Genomic DNA, 27,075 nt, shown 5'->3' with positions numbered 1-27,075 from the left:
CACAAAGAAAAATTCGTTGAGATAATATTTATTTAGTTGAATTTTTAAATTATTGACCTAATGAGAAGGCAATGGGCCGAGTCAATGTAGGTTTTACCTTTTATGTTTTAAAATTGAATTAGCTAAGCTTCAGATTGAAATAGAACTCGCATCGATTAGTTGTAGGAGTGACACTTTTTTGGAGAAAAAGGTTTCATCTAGTCTTAAACCTCCTTATAATATTAAACTTACGGAGATAATGTTTATAAGTTGATCTTTCTAATATTCTTTTCAGGCACTAGGTACAAATAAGGAGAAAATTGATTTCAGCAAAACAAAATTAATTTTGTCATTAACTTAATCCTTCAATCATTCCGATCCAACAATTAAAAATCGAGGTATTTCATGTGTTAGAAATGGGGATTAGTACATACTAATTTAGAAATATTTTTAAGTGTATGTTTCACCGCCGGCAGTTTTACAATAATTGTGTAAATAATTTTATGGAAAAAAAATTAAACTTGTTCTCAAAATCTTTAAATTATTAATAACTGTACGAGAATCAATAGTTTTAGAAAGATTAAGTTACAATTAAGAAACTAAACGTAAGAACATACCTTTTATTGATATTGAACATTGACACTTTCAGAAAAGATGCTATTATTTGCCGATGATGATGATGATGATGATGATATATTCCACCACAGCATCACTTATGTAATTGAAATTCGATTCAATAAATAAATTTGTTCATCATCAGCTTCCGGAATTTCTTCAAAATAAAAGAAACACAAAATAAACAATACAAACACACACACAGGTAGAATTATTCCTTTTTTCTCTTTCCTTTTCATTTATTTGATTTATTTATTTTGCAAATTTTAAGGAATAACACTTTTGATATTGATTAAGTAAATATTTTTCTTTCACTTAGAGGCATTTTTTTTTAATTGTTGAAGAGAATTTGAAATGACAACTGCTTTCACACACATTTCTACAGGTAGGTTATGTAGACAATAGACGTTTACACACTTTTGGTTAGTATCATTTTTTCTTTAGAGATTTGTTTTATTTAATATTTTTTTTTAAGTTTCGATTTTTTGTTTTTTTTTTTTTATATTTTAATAACCATTATATTGATAAAAGAGGCAACAAAATCAACGACGAACTACAGTTAAAATAAAAAAAAAAAATAGTGCTCGAGTTGATAGGGAATTTTTTAATTAAACCAAAATTTACATTTTTCAAAAATTCCCCTTTTTTGTAAAATATACACAAAAAATAAATCAACATAGATTCACACATCTCTAATTTTTTTATCCGCTCACGACGACGACTGCGACGTTTTCGGCGGTCCTCCTCATCCGCGAATGAAATCTCATCAATGCGTTAGCTTAGCACTCTTTGACAGCATCATTCATCAGATGTGTTGGTGTTGTTACAACAGCAACAACAACGACAACAGCAACAATAAAAGAAGTAAGTATGAACTATGGACAAAACAACAACAGCAATAATAACAGCAAATTTCAGTGACAAAAAAAAAAAAAAATAAACGGCACAATTCAGTATGTTTGATTGTTTAATTTAAAAATTGATTGATAAAATAATAAAATTATAATCTGTCACTACTCCTAGTTTGTCTTCTTTGATTCTTCTCTTATTCTATCGTCCTTGCCACGAGTTTAAAAAAAAAAACATAAACAAACAAAAAAATAAACAAATACATTTTGCACGCGTAAAAATGATGTTGTTAGCCAAACATAAAAACCAGAAAATTTAAAACAAATAGGTATGTGTGAGAGTGAGTTAAGCAACAACCTCTGCGCAACGCGGTCCAACTGCTACTATTTATTCGACAATGACGATGATGATATGACGATGATCACATATCGAAGAGGCGATGCATGCATAGTATGCGACGGCAAGTTCCAAGGGAGATAAATAAAATACGTCGGCCGATGAACTCCCATTACTATCAGCCTCATCTCAATTCTAAAATCTCAATAAAATCGCAAATCTTTCTCAACTCCTCAATCCAGCTCAAGAAAACTCTCAGCTCTCAAAAAATTAAACTTAGAAACAGTCACATCACAACCTCAACGCACAGTCACAATGACAGTCTAAACAGTGGTAGAGTGGATGTTTGTATTGCCTAGTGCTCGTGCTGGTGGTTCTGCTTTAGTCTGTACTCTGTATCGTACAGTTGCCTTTCCTGAGCGCTTAGCTTGTCAATGGATGCTTATGCGGTGTGATGCTGAAGATTAATTTTCTCTCTCGTAATCGAAGTAAGAATAGGAAGAGAGAGGTGAAGGAATTTTTGGTTTTGTTGTTGTATGAAGGTCGGTTTGGTTTCGCATGTGACATGCGTCAGTTTTTGTTGGTTGGTTGGTTGGCGGCAGTTGCCGTTGGCCTGTTGGTTGGTTCGGCACTTGCCTTTCGCTACTTGCCACAGAGACGGAGGGGGCCATTGTCGTTTTATTTTGATTATTTTTTTTACACTATGCACTGCGATGGAATTTCCTTCTCAAACAAGAGAGCACCCAAACAGGCTTCAGGTTCGTAATAAAATTTTTCACTGAGGGGGAGTTTACAATCACGATTGTGGAGCACTGACTGGTTCGAAACAATGTTTTTAAACCCATTTTCGTCAAATTAAAGTAATTAAAGTCTCAGGATAAATAGTTCAGGTTGAAAAGTTTACTCACTAAGAGGCTCATTAATACCATAGTTTGTTCTATGAAAGTCGACATGTAAAGATTCAAATCTTCGTTTTTTGGTTTCGTCTTTTTAAATCTACAAGAAAATTAACACTGGCAATACTTTTACAAATTTAATTAAATATGTTGATTACCTCAACGACCTCTCTTTTCTTATTGATTTAAATTTTATTGATTAAAAACAAAAATAAATAGGTATTTGTCAAAACGAAAACGTGAAAGAATGGATGAAATTTCAATATTTTTTTCTGTATAAAAAAATGGTTGAAATCGGATACGTCGCGTCGTTTTGCAGAAGTAACAAATTAATAAATTTAAGAAAATCCTACAAAACAGTCGAAATATATCATTTGTTTCTAACGGTAATCGGCCCTAGCGTGGTATCCGTCGGAGCGAAAATTTGTCCGATTTCATACGAATCGGAGAGTTTTTACCTGTCGAAAGTACACCTTGAAGCTAAATTCGTATGAAATCGGATAATTTTCCGCTCCGAAAGATACCTCGCTATGGCCGAATAATTCAAAAACGGAAAACTTATTAAAGTTTTCTGACTTAGGGTTCGTGTTTCAACACCCTCAAAACCTTCAGAAAAGTATATTATGGTTCTGGGCTAAAAAATCTTGTAGAGCGTTATCATATAAAGTTAAACACATTGCCCTCTCTAGATACGGCCCTGAAAACAAATTTCTCTTTGCGTCGTCGATGAGCTAAAATACACAATCCAATATACAGGTGCATCAGAATGAACTTGTCTTATAGTTCATTTCACCAAATGTTCATTATATATTGCCAACATTTTTCCATACAAAGGAAAGCACACTGCATATACACAGCATGTTCGAGTTCATTTTGTTAGTTGTTTGATTGCTCCATCTCCGTTACAGAGACTGACTCTCTCTTTGATCTCTGCGCGAAGATTTGCATTGTATGGTACTTTCCTACTCACCAATGAGATATTTTTCTATTTGTGGAAACGGATATTGCCTCAAAGGTATGGAAGGGATAAATATCACAGCTATGTTCCATGTATGTATGTGTGCTCTGTGTTTTCTTGGACCGCCTCCAAATTTATGTTTCCACTCCCACTTTGATTATTTTTTTTTCTAAAATATTATATGTGTATGTTAAGTTGGTAGGGTTTATGCAAATAATGTTAGGTTTCCCTCTTCTATTGTTATATTTTTTTATCAATATGGTCGGTAACTATAAATTAAGAGTTAGTGAGATAGAGAGAGAAAAAGTCAAACAACCGTTCATTCTTCAAAAAAAAATCTCGATTGACAAACAAACAATTCCAATAACAACAAAAACAATGACAACAACAACTTAATAAACTTGCAAATTTGCAGGTTCTTTATAATTAATTCGGTGTCAGTGTTCTAGTTTTGCGTTATCTCATCGTTTGTTCAGCCAAGTTTTAATAATTCTATGACTCAATCTCTTTTCCAATTCGTTCTTTCTGTGTTAACATGAAAACATTCAATGTAAACAAAAAAAATAAATACCTACATAGATTCTCTACTCCTATGTTACTTCTTTGTTATGTTAACATAAGAAATGTCAGCGGACAAAAACATTTCTTCCTTCTTATATACTATTATCTATTTGTGCTTTCTTTTATTTCTTGAAGTTTATCAGTTTTGAAATTTGAAACATAACAATTGGCGCCAAAATAGGTAAGAAAAAAATTACCACCCCCATTTTAGTTGAAAAGAATGAGAACTTACAACGATTGGCGGTTGTGCTAGTGTGTGGATAAAGTTTGAACTCAATTTTCACAATACCTATAACAACAAAATATTTGTTGTTGTTGGGTTTTCTCTTTTGTTTGGACGGATTTATTGTTTGTCTGCAGTTTAGTGTGTTGACTTGGGGGCTTGGGACTTTTCTTCTTGCTGAAAGCCGAAGAGTTGAGTATGTATCTCTCTGTCTGCTGTAGGTAGATAAGATTAATGTTTAAGAACGGGTATATTCTGTGAAAGGAAAAGAAGAAAAGTGTATCTGAGAGATTACAGAGAGTGAGAGAGAGAGAGAAGTTCCACCTGCTCATCATATTGGCAATTGTATTTTACTTTGTGTACGGATTGGCGGTTGCTATGAAGTTGTATTCTCTTAGCGATTAACGGCAGATAACAATAATTGCATTGTTATTGCTGGGTAAACGATTCTCTTTTTTTTGTTGTCTTTTTTCTGACTGTGAAATAGAATTGTGAACTAAATTGGGGGCGGTAGTTGGCACGAATTATTCATTCAGCCAGTGTTCTGTGAGCTTTCTTTTGTTTTTTTTGTTGTTTTTAGTTTTTTTTTTTTTTTGTTATTTTCTTTTGTTTGTAGGTTGGATTATTTTTTCGAGTGTTTTTTTTAAAGTGCGAATTTAACGAATCAGAAAATTGGAACAGGTAGTTGTGGTTCTCATTGGAAGTTTGTTGTTTGTATTGTCAGACTTTTTTGTTTAAAAAATAATTTTATATTAGTGCCTGGCTCTGTAGTTAAACCTACCTACAGCTACATTTTTAGTTAATTATGTAGTTTTTATTGTCTTTAAAGCTACAAAACTTAAATAGGTACAAAAGCATGTAAAAATATCGGGGAATTCATAAATTTCAGTTGATTTCCTTGGCTTGGATTTGCCGATGGTAACAGAACTATGCATTTAGGTAAAAAAATTAGAATTTTTTTATTTAGATTTACGAAAAAAGGGCAAAATCTGCCACAGAAAATTCTTTTTACAAAATTTCCTCAAAATCCTTCGAAAGAGACACCAAACGAAAGGTCTCTTTAAGCTATATTCATAACTGACAACTAAAAGGTTCTTGGGAGGTGTGATTGCTGAATTATTTGCAATCAAAATATAGGTAGGTATACGGGGTAGGTGCGAGGCTAAATATTTCCTTATTTCTAAAATCAGAACCTTTAGTAAAATTATATGAATTGAAAGACAATGGGTCGTGTTGTACTGTCTTCCAAAGGTCTGTGTGACCTAAATTCGGCTATGTGAAGTTGGCACCCCCAAATACTAATTTTTTTTTTTCTTCAAACCTGTCTGGTTCAATTGCCCAAAGATAGCCTAAGATTTTTTCTCGCTAGTCTATCTTAAAATTAGAATTATTATTTTTATCAATTTATTTTTTCACCTTTAAAATCACAATGATTTTTTTATTCAGTTTAAAAATTGTTGGTTTTGCACTGTGGTTCATTTGCTCAGGATAGCCGAACTTTTTTTTCATTTAAAAATAACAAAGAATACTTATTTTGTTTTTTATTCAGGCAAATAATTTCTTTATTATAATATTAAAACTAAGAGTGGGCCAACGAAAATAAATCTTGGGCTATCTTGGGCAAACCTTGGGCAGACAAAAATTAGCATTTGGAGGTGCCAACCCCTCATAGCCCCTAAATTCTGTCAACGGCGTATACACGGGGGGTCACGGGGTTGAAAAATTGTATGAATTATGAACTTTTTCGAAACACATTTCGTCTATAACAAAACTAGTGCAAACATACTTATTAATTTTATTATACAATTATTAAACATTATTTTTTATGCATATGGGCCTATATTCGATGGAATGAATAAAATATTAAATAAGCTTTCTGTGGCTTTGCTGTGAAGTATATACATTTTGTTGATAAATCTGTGAACCTGCTGGGTGACTAAGTCAATTTTGTTAATGCTTTGTGTGGGATTTTGCGTCATTAAAAATACACTTGACAAAATTTTTAAAAATATTCTCATTTCTCAAAATTTGTATGTTTTTGCAATGTTTCTGTTCAATACATTAGTCCGATCATATTTGTGAAAATTGTTTGCTAAAAATATACAGTGCGGTTCACATGGTTAGACACACCAATTTTCGTTTACATAAATTTCATTTTTTTTTGTGTGTGTGCAAGAATAACCAAAAAAATTGTATTTATTAGAATGGTTATTTAGTTCTTAATAGAAAAACAAAAAGAAATAGTGGGTGAGTGGAAGTTAACGGTACTTTTTACTCTTTCTTGTCTCTGATGTAAGAAAAAGGGCAGTTTTTTTTTTTTTGTTCACATGATTAGACGCACACCTTAAATTCGTTAGTTTGTCGAGATCTATTGCGCTGATTTGATTAAATTTGGAAGATTAAGCATCAAGAAGTTATTTTTTAGTGATTTTCATTAAAAATCTATTAAAAAAAAGTTCTGAGCGCGAAAGAATAAGGGAAAAATGACGCGTTGGATTCCAAAGGTTTTTCCATAAGCACAATTGCCAAAAGAATAGGATGAAGTGACCATTTCGAGAGGAATTATTTTAAAAACAGTGCCTCCTACGAAAAAAAAACTTCAAAGGAAGAACAATAGAATAGAAGAAAATTGGTGCGTCTAACCATGTGAACCGCACTGTATAATAGTACCTACCTTTTACACTGAGGGAAAAAACAACTTAAAATGAAGTTAGTTAGTTTAAAGTGGTTTACCGTTATACACATCTTTAAATAAAAAAAAAAAAACATCGATTTATTAAAAAAAAAAAAAAAAAAAAAAAAATGGCAGCCACTGAGATCGAACCTACAACTCTTGGGTTAATAGGCGAATGCTTTACCAAATTGATATCTCACGGTTGAAAATTAGAGTGATAAAATGCAACAAAAGCTGAAGTCCGACAAAAATAAAAAATTTCTTACGTTGTTTTAATTTTATTTTGAAGAAGTTTCATGTTAAATTTTTCAACATTAAATCAACTTTGAACATTTTACATTTCACGTTGCGTTTTTTCCCTCAGTGTTCTAGATTATTTTAATCTCTTACATTTTTTCGAAACAACTATTTACAGCATGAACGAACGTGTTTGAGAAATTTCATGTATGCAGTTTTGTTAAAACTTCAACTCTTCTTTTTACAAATTAGTTTTTATCGAGCGGTCGAGCGATAGGCGCGTGCCACATTAATAAATGCACGACTGGGTCGCACGAACTTGCTCTTAGAGTTAAAGTTGCTTAAATTTTTAAGACTTTTTATATAGAAATTTGGAAAAAAAAAAATAAAATTCGTTTAAAAAAAAAAATAAAATCTGAAATTAAATTGCCCTCCAAAACTAATTATTATTTTTTGGAAAAAAAGTTTTAAAATAAAATTTGTATGCCATTTTGTAGAAATCACTAATCAACATCTAAAAACAAAATTTCAAAAAAATTCAATGTCCCGTTTTCGAAAATTTGATTTTTCAAAAAAAAATTTTCAAAATTTTTTTTAAAATCCAAAAATTATTTTTTTCAAAATTTTATTTTTTTTTCACAAAAAGTTTCGTTGAAATCAAATTAGCAGTTTCGGAGATAATCGGATTTGAAAAAAAAAAAAAAACGGTTATATGGCAGGTACCGTTAATAATGAATTTCAAACAAAAATTTTTTCATTGAAAGATAGACCTTAGCTTAAAACTAACATTTGAATTTTTAAACAAAATCGTTGGAGCCGTTTTCGAGATATTTTAATTTTACTAAAATCGGTATACGACAAGTACCGTTATTTTTGGTTCAAAAAAATTAATTCCGAAAACCCCTCTGGAGAGTCGCCAAATAACGCTACATACCAAGTTTGACATTAATCGGTCCATCCGTTTTAGTCCAAGAGCTAGTGGCACATTTGACTAAGGTAGCTCTTTTAAGGCTGAAAATTCGTACAGTTATAGTTTTCAGCATGCTTAGTAAAAAAATCTTGGTCTGGCAGGCCTCAGCGGTGCACATCATATATATATTTGACCTTGAAAGTTTAATTTTCAACTTTTTTTGCCTAAAATTTGACTTTGAAATCGATTATTTCAAAAAGTATTGATTAAAATAACTTGATTTAAAAACTAATATAAAGTGTAATATTCTGCCTTTTGAAAAATGTATCACTCATAACTGTAGGTGTTGCCGTCGTTTTTAAATAATTTTTTTTTTATTTTGAGTTACTTTTTTAGAAAATTGCCCCTCCCTCCTAAACGGGGGGAGATAGACCCCCCCTTCCCATAATAAAAATGCTTGTATTTAACTCCTCTGCAAGAATCAGTTACTAATTTTCTCCGCCTTAGAAAACCATTTTTGGTTCAAATTTTTTTTTTGTATTTTATATTTTTTGGGGAAATTACGATAGCTAAGGCGGGGAAAATTAGTAACGGATTCTTGCAGAGGAGTTAAATACAAGCATTTTTTACTATGGGAAAATTAAACTTTCAAGGTCAAATATATATATGATGTGCAGATGTGCACCGCTGAGGCCTGCCAGACCAAGATTTTCTTACTAAGCATGCTGAAAACTACCACTGTACGAATTTTCAGCCTTAAAAGAGCTACCTTAGTCAAATGTGCCACTAGCTCTCCTACTATTTAGGCTGTAGCTCCTTATACAGACAGACTGACTGACAGACAGACGGACTTCCGGGACCCACTTTTTTGGCATTGTCTACCATCGTAATGTCATGGAAAAATGTTATCTCAACTTTTTTTTTTGTACGAATGCATAACAGTGGCGTAGCTACCGCTGTATCAGCTGTATCCAAGTAACAGGGCCCCCGGGATATAGGGGCCCCCAAAGATACAGAACACAAGACGCATGCAAAAACATACACTAAAATTTATAAACTTAAAATATTTTATTATTAAAAGTATTATGATAATTATTTTTTGTACACTCGTCTATGTCTCTTCGCGTCGATAGTTTTTTTCCCCTACTGTTATTCAACATGTAATCACTTTTTTCAATTCGAAGACACGCAAATTAACACAACAGTGTGTCTCACAAGTTCGTCTATTTGTCTGAACTAAAGTTGAAAAAAATTTGGGGATAATAAAAAGATCTAAAACTTTTATCAATAACCTCAGAAATATTGAGATAAATTAAAAAAATGAGATTTATTGGGTTTGTTTTTTACCTATTTTAAATGTTGTTTTATCAAAATATTATTTTTCAATCAAAAAGGTTACCGAAAAAAAATTTTGATTTGAAAAATTACACTTTTATTTCAGAAAATATTGAGAAAAATTGAAAAAACAAAAAAAAAAAAAACGATTTTTAAGATCGATTTTTCCATAAATGATAGTGATATTGGCGAGAAAAAATTTTCCACAGAAACTCAATTATACTTTTCTAATGGTCTTTGACATTCTGAATTTGAATCTAGCACTAGAATGCCTCTATCGTGCCAAGATATCGAGTTTTCCAACCACCCATATGCTGCTAATATTTTTTTTTTCAAAAATTATATTCACTAGTCAACAAGCCACTAATTCAATTAAGTTTTTAGTACAAAAGCATTTACCTACTAAATAGCTTAAATATAAATTGAAAATAAAATTTTGGAATGAAATACAGTCAAATAAGGTGAAAAAGGGGGTAAACCTCGGAATGAATGCTAGTAGAAATTTTTTTTTCTCAATACCTTCGCTTTGGCATTCTACAACATACCTCAAAAGTCTAGAAACATCTCATGTCCGCGATTCGCGATTTTCAAGGTCAAAGTGCAAAATAGAAATTTTCAAAATTAGCAAAAACAGACGATAGCATTTAATACTTTTTGGAATCAGCATTAAAAAATACCTTGAAATCTTTATCATATGTTAAATGCCATCGTCTATTTTTGCTAATTTTGAAAATCTCCATTTCGCGCTTTGACCTTGAAAATCGCGACTTGCGGACATGAGATGTTTCTAGACTTTTGAGGTATGTTATAGAATGCCAAAACGAAGGTATTGAGCAAAAAAATGTCTACTAGCATTCTTTCCGAGGTTAAACCCTTATTTGACTGGATTACTATGAAATTTTTTAAAATGGGATAATTATTTTTTTTAAAGTTGATTAACACTTGATTAAAAATTCCAGCTTTCAACTTTTTTTTTTCAAAAATTCAAATAAAGATGGGAGGGGCCCCCAAAATAATTTGGATACAGGGCCCCCACAGGGTTAGCTACGCCACTGATGCATAACTTGATATGATATATAGTACATATATCGCAAGTAAAAAAGAAAAAAAGGTGTAATTTGAAATATTTTTGAGTGCCGGTTTTTTGAATAAAAATGTCATAGAAACTTAGTATTTCAAGGTACATTTTTTCCCAAAGATTGTTTTATATATTATTTATCGTTCCTGCTCAATATTTTAAATAAATTTTAAAATTTGTGTGAATTATTTAGTTTTTTTCCGAAAAATGAGGGCATGTGGACAAAAGTAACAAAAGATCATGTGGACGATAATTTCGTAATTTAAAACGATCTCATATACAGGGTGTCCCGGGATGAGATAAGAAGATTTTGAGGGTTGATTCTTGGGTATATTCTAAGAAAAAATTGTTCTACAGTTATTCTCTATCTGCTAAATTGATACCCTTTAGCGATGATTTAAGGGGGGAAGTCCCTCTGAAAGACAGCTTTTTCAATAATTTTTTTTGGAAAACCGAAAGCATTTATTGAAATTTGAGAAAGTATATGATAATATTGCCATTACAAAAACAAAATGGCGGCGCTACAGCTCTTTAAATTTTGCTTCTACAGTTTCCGCCGTGCAACGTCCAGGTCCAGAAAATTATTTATAATCAAAAAGGAAATTTTTTCCAATAAAATATATTTATACTAGGGTGGACCAAGAAAATCATTTTTTCATTATTTTGATTTGCTCTACCGATAACTTGTTTTCTCGACACAAAATAATGCTACCCTAATTTTTTCAGAATTTTTCGATAATGTTTAGGGGTTGCGCGCACCCCTTTATTAAAAAAAATAAGCTCTTTTACTTTTTAATTTTTTTAAAGCTTAAATAATTTTTTTATCGAAAAGCTGTTTGAGTAAAAAGTATTGAGTATCAATAGATCTACTTACCTCAATTTTTCTTTTTTCAAAAAAAAATATTTTTGACTGATTACCAGGCGTTAGAAGTCGAAATTACTGATAAATGCTGGGAAAAAAGCCTTAAAACTATGTTTTACTGTTTTTTATAACGGTTAAAATTATTTTTATCGTATTCCTCATCAAATTTACTATAAAAACCGCGCTTTTATATTACTCAATTCTTCTTAGATTGATAAAAGAAAAATAATTTTTAAAAAAGATCGTACCAAAACAAGTGAAGGAAAAATGGGGGAGGGTACTATATCTTGGGCGCCGAGATTTGATAACAGAATTTTGTAGAGGAGTTAAAAACGATCATTTTTCATCATGGGAGGGTTGGCCTATCTGGCTCCGTTTAGGCGGGAATGGCAATTTTCTAAAAAATGACTTTAAATAATAAAAAAAATATTAAAATACAATGGCAACACTTACAGTTATGAATGATACCTTTTTCAAAAGCTAGAACTGTACACTTTATTCAAATTTTGAAGGAAAGTTATTTCAATCAATTGTTTTTGAAATAATTGATAAAAAAGTAAAAAATTGGGAAAAAAAGTTTAAAAAACCACATTAAATAATGTTTTTGTCCAGATTGTCGATTACAATACAAAAAATGGCTGATAAAATAAAGTGTCACAATTGATTCCTTATCAAATACTGAAGTCCATATGTTTTAATGCTTTCTAGTTTTTGAGAAAATTGAAAAATAAAAAAAATTCTTTTTTATCAGACCTACTCGAGATCGTACTTCTGGTTTCACGAAATTTTATTTTGATAACTATCCATATTTTTTAATGATGTTGTTGTTGATGCAGCGCCTTATAATATTGAATATTGGATATGTTTTTTGATGGTGGCAAAAATATCAAAAACAGCCATAAAAATTATAATCTGATAAAAAGAATTTTTTTTATTTTTCAATTTTCTCAAAAACTAGAAAGCATTAAAACATATGGACTTCAGTATTTGATAAGGAATCAATTGTGATACTTTATTTTATCAGCCATTTTTTGTATTGTAATCGACAATCTGGACAAAAACATTATTTAATGTGGTTTTTTAAACTTTTTTTCCCAATTTTTTACTTTTTTATCAATTATTTCAAAAACAATTGATTGAAATAACTTTCCTTCAAAATTTGAATAAAGTGTACAGTTCTAGCTTTTGAAAAAGGTATCATTCATAACTGTAAGTGTTGCCATTGTATTTTAATATTTTTTTTATTATTTAAAGTCATTTTTTAGAAAATTGCCATTCCCGCCTAAACGGAGCCAGATAGGCCAACCCTCCCATGATGAAAAATGATCGTTTTTAACTCCTCTACAAAATTCTGTTATCAAATCTCGGCGCCCAAGATATAGTACCCTCCCCCATTTTTCCTTCACTTGTTTTGGTACGATCTTTTTTAAAAATTATTTTTCTTTTATCAATCTAAGAAGAATTGAGTAATATAAAAGCGCGGTTTTTATAGTAAATTTGATGAGGAATACGATAAAAATAATTTTAACCGTTATAAAAAACAGTAAAACATAGTTTTAAGGCTTTTTTCCCAGCATTTATCAGTAATTTCGACTTCTAACGCCTGGTAATCAGTCAAAAATATTTTTTTTTGAAAAAAGAAAAATTGAGGTAAGTAGATCTATTCATACTCAATACTTTTTACTCAAACAGCTTTTCGATAAAAAAATTATTTAAGCTTTAAAAAAATTAAAAACTAAAAGAGCTTATTTTTTTTAATAAAGGGGTGCGCGCAACCCCTAAACATTATCGAAAAATTCTGAAAAAATTAGGGTAGCATTATTTTGTGTCGAGAAAACAAGTTATCGGTAGAGCAAATCAAAATAATGAAAAAATGATTTTTTTGGTCCACCCTAATTTATACGCATTGCATGAACCTAAATTTAGCAAAAAAAAAGTTTAAAATAAAAATTAGAGACCAAAAAAACGAAAAAACACAATGTTTTTTTATAAACAAATTGTTAAAAAAAAAAATATTGAAAAAAAAATGTTAAAAAAATTATATTGAACTTTTAGGTTCATGCAATAACCAATAAGTTAACGAGTAATTTGCAATTTATTTCAAGTCGATAGCTTCATTAGTTTTTGAGTTACCTTGCACGGCGCGGAAAAAAACGCGTTTCGAGAAAAATTCGTTTAAAGTTTTCGTTTTCGTATTGTGTTAGGTTCGGAGCGCATAGTTTTCAAGACTATCTAGAGCCTTTTAATGCTTCATTTAAGGCTAAGACTACTGAAAATAGTTTCTTCTGCAAAAATAAAAAATTCCAGAGGGATTTCCCCCCTTAAGAAAACGCTTACTTTGGTATGCCTTTACTCATGTTAATGTTAATAACTCCGTTAATACTTATGATAAAAACTTCATTAATGTCTTGATTTTTAGAAGAAATGCCCATTTTTGACTAAAGCAAAAAAACACATTTTTTAGAGATTCCACCTGGTGCAGGTTTTCCCAAATATAAAAAATCTATAAGTTTTCTTGCAAACTTGTGAACAATATTTATGTTCATTATTGTTTTCTTCATAAGAATAAATTTATAAAACACTATGTTTATAACACATTTATCGAAGAAAATCGGTCCCAAAGTCAAAAATTATCATGGGTAAGAAAAAATAATTAAATTTAAAAATTAATATCTGAGCAATAAAAAAAGATAATAACATTTTTTAAATGCAGGTACAAAGAATAGCATTTCTTCTTAAAATCAAAACATTAATGAAGTTTTTATCATAAGTATTACCGGAGTTATTAACATTAACATGAGTAAAGGCATACCAAATTAAGCGTTTTCTTAAATCATCGCTAAAGGGTATCAACTTTGCAGATAGGGAGTTACTCTAGAACAATTTTTTTCTTAGAATATACCCAAGATTCATCCCCCAAAATCTTCTTATCTCATCTCGGGACACCCTGTATAGGTTACCTATAAAATAAACAAATATTAAACTTATCTTTTTATACTACTCTCTAAACGAAGTATCATCCTATTTAAAGATTTTTTTTTTGTTTAATCGATATTTTGTAATAATCGATATTCTTATCTTGTTCTTTTTTTTTTTCTTTAAAGTTATGTTCTTCGTTATGATCCTAAGTTAAAACAAGTGTGCAATACGGCTTAGAAAATATAAAAAAGGATTAATTTCTTTATATTCATTAACTATTAACTATTTGAAAAGTAAATTTTTTTTTGGTTCAGTAATTGCCGTGTTTATGCAGTGAAGTCAAAAAAAATTGCCGCTCGCTTAGTTTGGTCAGAATCGGTCCACAAAGCTTGTCATGCTAACTTTATATAAAGTTAGCATGACAACTTTTAATTTTTGATCACAAGTAATATCATGCATTAGAAGTTCTTCTTCAATTAAAATGGCAACTGCAGACAAATACAAGCAAAAGTGGTTTGATTCCGAATGTTTGAAGTTCCGTAAGAAATCCTTTGCTCTATTACACGCATGGAGAGAAACAGATTCCGAAGTTTTAAAGAAATGGTACGCTGAGGCCAACACCTCTTACAAAAATATGTGTCGTGTGAAGAAAATCAACTGGGAAAACAACAAAGCTATTCAACTTGCAAATATTAAAAACTCAAAAGAATTCTGGAAAGCAAAAAAAAAGAGATAAATGGTTCTAAATTTAAATAAGTACAGGCGTTTCTGCAGCACATCTATCACTGTACTTTCAAACTCTACTTCGTGATCAAAGAAACATAACCTTTTTAACTGCCGAACCTCTTATCGACGATCATTTTCTGGATTGTGAAATCTCTTCGGTGGAAATTGAAAATGTTTTGAGAAAATCAAAAAATGGAAAGGCACCGGGAGAAGATGGTATCCCGTACGAATTTTTTTAAAATGCTACACCAGTATTTCTGTTGCACCTCAAAAAACTGTATGACAACATTTTTTCGAACTCTATTATACCAAAATCTTTTAAAAACTCAGTAATTTTCCCCATACACAAAAAAGGCGCTTTAGATAAAGCCGAAAACTATCGTGGCATATCGTTTATGAACACCATTGGCAAACTCTTCTGTGGAATTCTAGTCGCTAGACTTGAAAAATGGATTGATGAAAACAACACCATGACCGAGCTCCAGGCAGGATTCAGAAAAAACTACTCGACTATCAACCATATTTTTAGTCTAACTGCAATAGTGAAAGGTTTTCAAGCGAGAAACAATATATCGGATTGGTTTGAAACAGATAGTCGTGCGAAGCAGGGATGCCCACTTAGTGCATTGTTATTTGCAGTTCTTATAAACGATGTTGTGACCCAACTACCTGGTGGAATCAGAATTGCAGGCACCATCGTTAATGTTCTTTTGTACGCCGATGATTTGGTAGTTTTGTCTGAAACCCCGCAAAATCTACAATTGATAATAAACCGCCTGGTTTCATTCTGTGAGAAGTGGGGACTTATCATTAACACAGATAAATCGAAGGTAATGGTTTTCTCAAGAAATAATCGGGGTAACTCAACACAAAGCTATAATTGGTTCTTGGGAACTGGCCGTCTTGATGTTGTGAGAGAATATACTTATTTGGGAGTAAAGCTTCAAAACACATTTTGAAGAAAAAACTAAAACTTGCCAGAAACTTATAAACTCTACATGGAAAATCTTTTGTTCAATGAACACGTTAGTCTGTCAACAAAGTACAAAATCTTTGATTCAGTCGTTAAATCGACATTGTGTTACGCTGCAGAAGTATGGGGAACTGATGAATTTGAAGAAATGGAAAAGCTGCAAAAAAGTTTCATCAAAAAATTGTTCAACCTACCAATAAAAACTCCAAATTATGCTATTTACTCAGAAACAGGTTTACCCAAAATTTTTACTACTACTCTTAAAACACAAGCCAACTATATTCTAAAAGTGCTCGACTTCCCCGAATCACGACTCGGTTAGGTGGATCAATTTAGAAATTTTATCAAAGTTAATTTAGGTAAAAAATTTTTTGTTGCAGTTAGGTTCCTTTGATGGAGGAGAATATAAAACCATAGTTTTACACCAAAATTTGATATGGCGTATCCCCGAAAATGACCCTTGACCCCTAAGTAGTACGGAAAAAGTGATTTCAGTCGAATTTATTAAAATTTTAGTATGTTGTAGTTCATGTGAAGCTCATAACAACTCTCTACGTATGCAACCCCCTTGCCCCAAGTATACCCCCTCGTTAGCCTCCTTCTTACCCCCTTTTTTATCCCATTTTTACCCTTTTAATGGGTTGAGTACGATAAATTAGGCGCCCAGAATTGATAACGGTTTTTTGAAGAGGAGTTCAATTCAATAGTTTTTCTATACAAGGATTGATCTATTTACCCCCCACTTCTAAACCATTAAAGCAATCAATTTGATTCCAAGGAATTTTTTGTAGAACGTTTAAGCCCCTACAAGAATATATCTTGCTAATTTGAAAATAATGAAGTTTCAGTGAACTGGAAATTTTTTAAAAATATAAAATGTTTTTATATTTTTTTTTAACTTTGACCTCGAATATCTTTAGAATGGTTTGATTAATGAAAAAAGTTAATAAGACCTTTTTTGTGAAGCAATCAATTTCCAACAAGAATATGTCTTGAGCGTTTGATTTTTATAATTTTTCAATTTGTTACAAAATTAAGAACAAAAAACGAATTTTTAAAGATTTTTTCGATTTTTGGACCTCAAATATCTATTCAACGGTTAGATAAACAAAAAAAGTGTATAAGGCCTTTTTTCCTACAAGAATCTGAAAAGAAATTTGCTAAAAAGTCAATTAATAAAAAAATTATTTTTTTTTTAGTAGAAGCTTGATGTAAAAATGGAAAATTGCAAAGCGGAGGACCTTCCCCTTAATATAAAGAGCTCATATTTAGTGTGTATATTCTAGAGGTGTCTAGCAATCGATTTTTCGGAGTACCAAATCAAAGTATAGGTTGTTAGGGAAAAAATTCATTTAATAGCATGAGAACATAAAAATAAATGTTTTTTTGCTTTTTTTGATGAAGTTTCATCGAGTTTAAAAAATTCTAGCTCTTTTTGTAGATGTCTCATAGACTTGATCTATATATATATTTTTAGACAATAAGCTTTCAGATGGTGTAAAATTTTTTATAGATTGTTAAACAAAAATGGATTTAATAGCGTGAGAAGATAAATTTACATGTTTTCTTTGCTTTTTTTGATGAAAATGATTGTTTTAAATAAATTATTTTAATACTTTTAGATCATTGTAAAAATTTAAAAATGGTTTTATTATTTAGAAGAAATATTTGGCTTTTTAATGGTATAATTTTTTTTGTGAGCTTTTAAAATAAAAAAAATTAATATAATGAGAAAAGAAAAAAGGTATTTTTTTTTAGCTTTTTCTTGTAAATTATGATTGTTTGAAATAAATAAACCCTTCAAATGGCTCATTTTAAAAGCACACAACCTGTTTTCTTACGACGTTATCACGTAAAATCATCGTCCGTAAACCGGCTTTACAGACAACCTCTTTTTTGTCTACTTATTTTTTGACAGCTTTTCATAGGCGTGAAGTTGGATGCGCTTGAAAAAAACATTTATTCATTATTGTTGTACTAAATCGCTCTATGTCGTGACTATCGTTGTCCTGGGTATCGTTGTTTTGCTTTTCGTATCGTAATACGAAATAGGGCCCAAGATTTAAAAATGCATATTTTGAGTGCATATTTACTATTTTTAAGGCATATTTCAAGGGTAGGTATATATTTCGTTTTAAAGTGCATGAAAATCCTAACCCTAATCATGATGTTTCAAAAACGCATGTATCTCCAGCTACCGTTCACTGATTTCGAGTGAACCTAATATCGTGGGCACAAAGAAAAACCACGAATCTGCAAATTGTAGTTGTGAGAAAAATGGCTTCAACGTTTTGGAAACTCGTGCAACAGACATTGATAGTTTAGGCTGCTAGGCAACAGATGGAGGTATTGGGTCGACGCAGTCAATAAAGGGACCAATAAAAAGTTAAATGACGCATTAACGTCTAATCGAGTCGAATATGCACTTTTGAGGTGCCTAAATTCCATTATAGGCAATCACAATATATTCCGGAGTAAGTTACCAATACATGGAAAAAGTGTAACTTTAAATTTTTTTTAACTATAGCCGTAATGATACAATGAGAGCTATTGAGAGCGTCAAAAATTGTGTTGGTGAGTTTTCTTTTCTTTTTCTTTGCTTTTTTTTTATTTATTTCGATTTGGTTGTTTTGTCTTTTGATACCGAAACAACACCAAAGTGACTTTTCCTAACGTGATCGTGTCGCCCAGGAAGCAGATATACGACAACGAACAGAAAAAATTACGACTAATTTACGCGCAAAGTATGATGGGCTAGTTGTTGGGGAGGTGGCTAATGAGGGACAAGAAAGATCCGGGTCTATCATCTAACTTGCACCTTGCTTGAGTTGTACGAGTATAGACTAGATTTATTTTTATGTAGATATCCAGTGGTGAAGTATCTTTCAAAATAGGGCTACCTTAATGCTATAATTACAACGTAAATAATTTCCTCATTTCGTGCAGTACTTTGAATTTTCGATCATAAAATCGATCACCAAAATCGTTTCCGCGAATTTTTCCTATTATATTGGGAAAAATGATACAGTTGAAAAAAATTGATTTTTGTACATTAATATTATGAGTGATTTTTTTACCGACTTCCAAAAAGGAGGAGGTATTCAATTCGTCTGTATTTTCTTTTTTTTTTTTTTGTTTGTTACCTCTTTGGACTGAGTGAACCAATTTTGATAATTCTTTTTGTATTGGAAAGCTGGTGGCTGCAGTGTGGTCCCATTTCAATTTAATTCATTTCTGGCCATAAAAACTACGGGGTGAGTAGTAGTGAACTCGCTCTATATTTCTATATATAACGCGGATATTCCGAAATCCTTAATAATGTCAGTTTGTTTCATTAGTTTTTCGTGAAACTTCTATAATATCAACTTTATCATGAGCCCTTAAGACTCACCAGGCCAGGTTTCAAGAACAAATATTGCTTTTTCAATGAGATAAACTGGATAACAAGCGTCAAAATGTCCTCTTAGTTTCTTTGGAATGGCCGACCTATAAAAGTGAACTATTCTGGTATTAAAATTTCGGAAACACATTTTTTTTTCAATCAACATAGGTATTATGCCAAATTATGGAATTTTCCTAGACAAATCAACAGGTAATGAAACTGTGTTTTATAACAGACTTCGTGTTTACATAGAGCAGTGCCCGTCAAATTGAATTTTAACCAGAATCACTCAAGCACACATACAAACCAAAATCCACTTCAATTAGGTTTAGAACAAAAAATATAAAGATTTTCCGTAAATTCTGTTTTGGATTTCAATTAAATATCGGAAAAGGATCGATGTGTCAGTTTACTTTAATAAATTAACAGAACTTGAAAAAATACTCATAAGTAAATTACTCGGGCTGTGTAAAAAAATATACGGAAAGTTAAATCCAGGCGAAGACAAACAAGCGTTTTGAAAACGGTGAACAAATTTTTTAGTTACAAATTGAGTTTTTTTTTACAAAATCGTACTAGGGCAACCCTTGATTATTGTAGTGTGTTTTTGTATTATTATTATTTACGAATCAAGAACTTTAAATTGAACCGGGCAACCGGAAATCCAGGGAACAGGTGCCCACTGCAAATGATATGCATCAGAGCCTAGCAAATGGTGTTTTCAGAACTTGTTGCACACGTTTATACAATTTAGCTAAGGATCTCGGAGCTTCGTTCGCAGATTTTGTTGTTGATTATGGAGTGACATGGGAGGAACGCGGAGTAAAGCAGATCAGAGAAGAGCATAGCACTTCAATGGCCTGGTTTATTTTTGATTAACATGCGAAATGCAAGAAATGCAAAATGCGGATGCAAGCAAATTCCCCCAGATATTGGTTGTGAAGTCTTCATAGTCCTCGTCTTTGTCATTTTCAGCGTCGCACGGTTGTCCAAAATGACTTATCTCGTTGCAAAAATCATAACTTTTGAACGGATTGAGTTAGCGGTACAATTTTTTTTTTTATTTGAAGGACATTTCTAGGGCTGTTATACCAATGAATTTCAATAAAATTATTTCACAGGGTGTTTCGGAATCATCGGCCAAAAACAGATTTTCTTTAAAAAAAAAAGTTTAAATTAAAATTGGTATGCCATTTTGTAGAAATCACTAATCCACATTTAAAAACAAAATTTCAAAAAAATACAACGTCCCGTTTTCGAAAATTTTATTTTTCAAAAAAAAATTTCAAAATTTTTTTAAAAATCCAAAAATTATTTTTTTTGAAATTTTATTTTTGGCTTATATTTGAGTTATATAAGTGCTTCTTCACAAAAAGTTTCGTTGAAATCGAATAAGCCGTTTTGGAGAATATCGGATTTGAAAAAAAACGGTTTTATGGCAGGTACCGTAAAAAATCCATTCGGTTCCATTCATTAAGCCGAATAGGGTATGTGTACCAATCAATTGTTGATTCAAAATAAAAATATTTAGCTGCGCATGCTTGCGCACTGCCGAGATTTTGTACTTTGAAAAAAAATGAAGGCAGAAGGAACAGATTTTCTTTAAAAAAAATGTTTAAATTAAAATTGGTATGCCATTTTGTAGAAATCACTAATCCACATCTAAAAACAAAATTTCAAAAAAATACAATGTCCCGTTTTCGAAAATTTTATTTTTCAAAAAAAAAATTTCAAAATTTTTTTAAAAATCCAAAAATTATTTTTTTTGAAATTTTATTTTTGGCTTATATTTGAGTTATATAAGTGCTTCTTCAAAAAAAGTTTCGTTGAAATCGAATAAGCCGTTTCGGAGAATATCGGATTTAAAAAAAACCGTTCTATGGCAGGTACCGTTAATAATGATTTTCCAAAAAAATTTTTTTCATTAGAAGATAGACCTTGTTTTCAAACTTACATTTGAATTTTTTAAACAAAATCGTTGGAGCCGTTTTTGAGCAATTACAGCTTTACTGAAATTGGTGTATGACAAGTACCGTTATTTTTGGCCCAAAAAAATTAATTCCAAAAACACCTCTGGAGGGTCTCCAAAAAATGCTACATACCAAATTTGAAGTCAATCGGTCCATCCGTTTAGGATGTAGATCCTTATACAGACAGAAAGACAGACGGACTTCCGGGACCAACTTTTTTGGCATTCTCTATAATCGTAATATCATGGAAAAGTGTAATCTGAACTTTTTTTAGATGTGAATTAGTGATTTCTACAAAATGGCATACCAATTTTAATTTAAATATTTTTTTTTTAAGAAAATCGGTTTTCGGCCGATGATTCCTAAACACCCTGTAAAACAATTTTCTTGAAATTCATTGGTGTAACAGCCCTGGAAATTTCCTTCAAATTAAAAAAAAAACTGTACCGCTACCTCAATCCGTTCAAAAGTTATGATTTTTGCAACGAGATAAGTCATTTTGGACAACAGTGCGTCGTCGTGTTCGGCTTCGGCGTCAGAGTCATACCACTTCAGAGCGTGTACGCACCTAGATATTTTTCCTATTAAATTGCGGGCTTTGAACCCCTTATGATGATAATCTAATAGAGCGGGGTATAGAAAGAGGGGAATATTAGATGGAGACTATGATGATGAGGACGCTGAAAATAATGTAAAAGGTAAAATAGGCAAAACAAAAAATATGGCTCATTAATTTGTGTTGATAGTCATATCTGGTGATGCTCTTGAGATACAGTATATGAAACTGTATGTACCCATTCATTTTATTGCCGACACGAAATCTAGTTTTTTTGTTTGACGAAGAAGATCACTAGTCGGCAACGAAAATAGAGCTTGAACCAAACCATACTTTTTTTTGTGCTGAGTCCGAATCCAAAGTCAAAATTTCACTGGCACGTCACGTTTTTGAAATACTTAAATATTAACAAGTCGCGTTTTGTGGGTAGGTACATTTAACGTCGAAAAACACCACCGTAAAATATTATTTTGCAAATCTTCTTATGCGATTTAAAAACGCAATATTTATAATTACATTTTTTTTTAATTATTTTTTTCTCAGAAAAAGAAATTTATGATATCTCAAAATCATAATACATATACTAATGAATGGTTTTTTTGATCCAAATTCCAGTTTTCTACTCCATTTATTAAGAAAACAAAAACATGCATTTTTTTGATTAAACATACAAAAGAACTTCAATAAAAATTGGTTTTTGGGATTTTTTAGTGAAAATAGTGATCAGTATAGCTTAAAAACTAGACGTGATAAAACAAAACTGTTTACAGTTTTGAATTCAGCACACTAAAGTCAATTGGATAACCTTACAAAGTTCTTGCTCCCGACTTTTTTTATTTTTGGCTACCAGTGAGATTTGCGTGTTTTATGAACCGTTTTCGTTCCTATATAAAGACTAGATTGACAAGATTAAAAAGGCAAGAACTCGCAGGTTACCTTATTTGGATGAAACAGTTTCTGGTCTGATCATAACCGTATTTAAGGGGGGGGGGGTATGGGGTTTTTTATGTACATATGTTTCAAAAAACTCTTCATAATAAAATAAATAAAGTTGGCTACTTATAAGCATGCAGAGCTTAATTTAAGCTCCGAAACAAAATCCTCTTGAAAATACATTTGATCTAGATTTTGGATAGAATTTTGTATGTTAGGTAAAATTTAGCATATATTTTGAACATTGACCATTTTTTGGATTATTTTGGAAGTAAGTTTTTTTAATCCTGTTAATTTTTAAACAATTTTTAAGCGTATTACGCCTTCTGACAACCATATGCGCTGATTAGACCACCGTCTTAGCCTTCTTAGCTATACATTTATCAAACAATTGAAGCATTTAGAGGATGATGGTGATAATTGACATTTTTATAAATTGAAGAAGTCAATAGCTGTGTTTTTTTGGCATTGCTATCCGTATCCGCAGTTGGCATTTTCATGCATTACACAAACAACACGCAGCTGCCGGCCGATAGGAATAGAAGCTAATCCAATCTGCGGATAGAATTTTGAAGAAGTGTATACGTTTTCCTTTCACTTGGTGCGTGCATATAAATTTTTGTCCAGTGTTGGTAATTGGGAAATCCTACTGCGGATAGCTTTGCCAAAAAAACACGCCTAATGTGCTAATTTTGTTGCTCCCATACAAAGTCAATGTAACAAGTGAACTTTATTTTAGGCTTAAAACGAATTTATAAAAATTAAATAAGTTCCGATTGAACAGCAATGTAAGTAAATATGTAAGCTCTGGATCTATGATAAAAAAGCAAAATTTCACAAAATGTCACTTAACATCTTGAACATTCATCCTGCAATGGCTTCAATTCATTAAAGCAGTGTTTTTCTAAGTGTGGGTCGCGAGGAGTTCCTTATAAGGGGGTCGCTGCCGCAAGCCAAATATTGATAAAAAATAATGAATAAAGCTAAATAGAAACAAAAAACAGATAATTTCGGAGTGTGACAAATGTGTTTGTATGTTAATGTTGAAATCTTGCTTTGATCTTTTATACTTTAACGACTAAATCGTTTTCCAAGTTAAGTCTGTTTCTCTTCATAGTTTTGATGTTTAACATTGAAGAAAGTGTGAATTTGAAGTCCATTTTAGTTCCATTTCCACTTTCAGAATCCCTTTCCGGAAAGTACAGCTCAATAATTACATCTCCAAATTTAATAAACTATGTTCCATCTTCCATGAGAGAAATATAAGAGCTAACAAATATTGCTTTCTAAAAACATGTACAGACATTGGCCAGTAGTGTAAGCAGGAAGGGCTTAACAAACTAAAATGTCTTCTTCAATTTTTTCATCCGCTTCAAATCATACAAGATACAAATACCACAAACTGTGCACAGTTTGGAACATCTGTAAACTAATCTAGTTGCAATGCGAAATTTAGACTTTTCTTTAATTTTTCAACTATGTAATTATTCACGAATATCAACGGCAATGTCACTTATTTTTTTATCGATTGTATTGTCAGAAATCGGAATGAGTCTTATCTTATCCGATGAGATTCTCAGGAATTTTGAGTAAATAAAACTATTATTTTTTTAGGAATAAGATATATATTTCAACGTCCTGTGCTCTTGGTCATACCAAAAATGTGCAATTCTGGCATTTACCGAGTTTAAAAAAAAAACTACTAAATTGTGGTTTGCATTTAATATTTCAGAAAATGAACATTTTGCAAGACCTATTGCAATTTTAAATGACAATTCCGATAAACAGTTATGAATTCAAAAAATTAAAATAACTACAAGGCTGCAACTTCAAGCAAAGAGGGGAAAGAAATCTTCGCAAATAGGGAAAATCTTATGTAATTTGACCGAGTTTTGAAGGGGTACAGTGCATACAGTTATTTAAAAATGCTGGCACATTATACAGCCCTATGATGATAGCCGATCGGAAAAATATCCGATCGGAGAAAAGTTCCGATCGGAAGATTTTTGTATTCAAAAAATTTCTTATCAAATTTAACTTTAAGAAATTGAGTTGATTATAAAGTTCAAGTTAGAAATTCCTTTTTACAAACTGACTATAAATACTGCTAAGCCCTTCACAATCTGATCTCCTGTTAACAGTATTCTCTGTGTCTAAAATATATAGCATTTCTAATACCATTCTTTTATTATAATGCTTTTCTATCTGTAAAATATCTTCATTTTTATAATCTGGTCTATGTCCCTCGTCTATACAATGTAAAGCTAGGGCAGTTTTTTGTGAATGTCCGTTATTAATATCCGATCTATGACCGGCTATACGGTTTTTTAGCTTCTGCATGGAAGTACCTACATAAACTGATGGACAATAGTTTGCTCCATCACCTAAACATTTGATTTTATATACTATATCTGATTTATCGTTTTTAGAAAATTCACCTTTTAAGTTCGAAAAAAGTGAACTTCTCAAAACATTTACTGATTTAAAAGCTAAACGAACACTATCTTTGTTTCTAACAGGAGCATCTTGAATTCGATTCGAAAGATGAGGAATATACAAACAACTTCTGTAGGAAAACTGTGTTGTGTTTGTTACTAACTTTGGTCGAACCAACGCAACGGGTTGAAATATTGATTCAACAAAGTTTTTATTATGTTTATTGGAAAAGAATTTGATATAAAAACATCCATGAGTTTTTGAATGTTATTCTGACGAAAGGCAATATCACTGATATCCAATACTCTAGTTATAAAATTTTTTGCTGTATTAATAATGATCTGTTTTGGCTGTTGGGAATTATTATTATGATGTTACCAATTAAATATTAAATGGTTATTTTTTCTAATTACAAGCACGTCAATGGAAGTTGTCCATTATTTTCATATTCAACTGTAAATTGAATTTTTGGATGAAAACCGTTCAGTGCATCTAGAATTGAAGTAACATATTCAATATACAGAATAGATATATAATCAAAAAGCATAACATCTAATCCTCTCAAATTTGGTATTTGGCAATGCAGTAATTTCGTTAATACTCAATTGTTGTACAACGTTAATATAATTAGCTCAAAAAATGGCTAACCAATATTTCTTTTCAATATATATGCAATCTCCATTTCCTGGTGGATACACTCTGATGTAGGCAGTGTATCTCAATTGCCTAGTTTAATGTTCTTAAATATTTTTCCGAAAGTTCAAGTATTCGTTTCGTCAATTGAAGTATACATTTCTGTGTTATATTGGTTGCTGTCACGTGCCCGTGTGCAGTCTTCTTCAGCCACACGTAATGCACGTGTGTACTTACTGCGAAAAACAAAAAGAAAAAGGAAACAAAGAAATGACGTACACATTTGATTCTTTTTATCCAAGAAATCATAAGAGTGGTAAATAAAAGTGGGCAAAGGCAAACCACAAATTATCATCATCTCTTTACGAGTAAGGTTTCGATCTTTTGTAATTAAAAATTATATTCACTTTTTTTAGTATTTAAATTTTTGGGCGAGAGAGTTCTTTCAAAAGAATGCATGGGATGTTTTAACAGGAATGAAGTGCGAAATTTTACCGAAAAGTCAAAAAAGATCAACAAATCGCCCTCCAGCATTCAAATATGGATATGGTTATACCATGCAGTGAATAAAGAAGAAACCATACGGACAGACAACGGCCACACTAACAATGATTCTACACGGAGAAAAAAAGGGCACCTTAAAATAAGATGATGCGGACATTACATTTCACCACCTTAAAATAAGAGGATATCCGGTAAAAAATTTAAAATTATAGTCACACTTTAGCTTTAGTTACATTTTATCATACTCATTTCCATCAATGAGATAGCACGGTGGTAAGGCACTCGCCAAGTGACCCAACAGTTGTAGCTTGTAGGTTCGATCCCTAGTGGATGCCAGTTCTTTTTTTATTATTAAAATGCTTCCACATATCTAAAAATAAGATAATCTCCCGCTTAAATTAAGTGGGATTTTGTTTTGCAAAGCTACAATTTCTAGAAAAGAAAAAAAAAAATTGAAAATTCAACCTTTTTGAAAATTTTGACCGTTACATATGAAATTGAGTCTTATTTTAGCGGAATATTGAATAACA

The 27,075-nt window shown here is 31.3% G+C and overlaps 1 protein-coding gene across 3 annotated transcripts in view; it reads right to left on the bottom strand.

Annotated features, from left to right (window-relative positions):
- Positions 1–27,075, bottom strand: part of LOC129920721 (myb-like protein Q) — a 359,404-nt gene that overhangs the window by 270,168 nt on the left and 62,161 nt on the right. For 2 of the 3 annotated variants that reach the window (XM_056002276.1, XM_056002278.1), the window contains exon 1: positions 597–2,396. The exons of the other annotated variant lie outside the window; for it this stretch is intronic. The gene's annotated coding sequence lies outside the window, so the exon portion shown is untranslated. Of the gene's footprint in view, positions 1–596; positions 2,397–27,075 lie in introns of those variants that run through there. 3 annotated transcript variants of the gene reach the window in all.

The sequence above is a fragment of the Episyrphus balteatus genome, chromosome X, assembly GCF_945859705.1.
Source record: "Episyrphus balteatus chromosome X, idEpiBalt1.1, whole genome shotgun sequence".
Taxonomy (NCBI): Eukaryota; Metazoa; Arthropoda; class Insecta; order Diptera; family Syrphidae; genus Episyrphus; species Episyrphus balteatus.
This window is presented reverse-complemented; position numbering and strand designations above follow the sequence as displayed.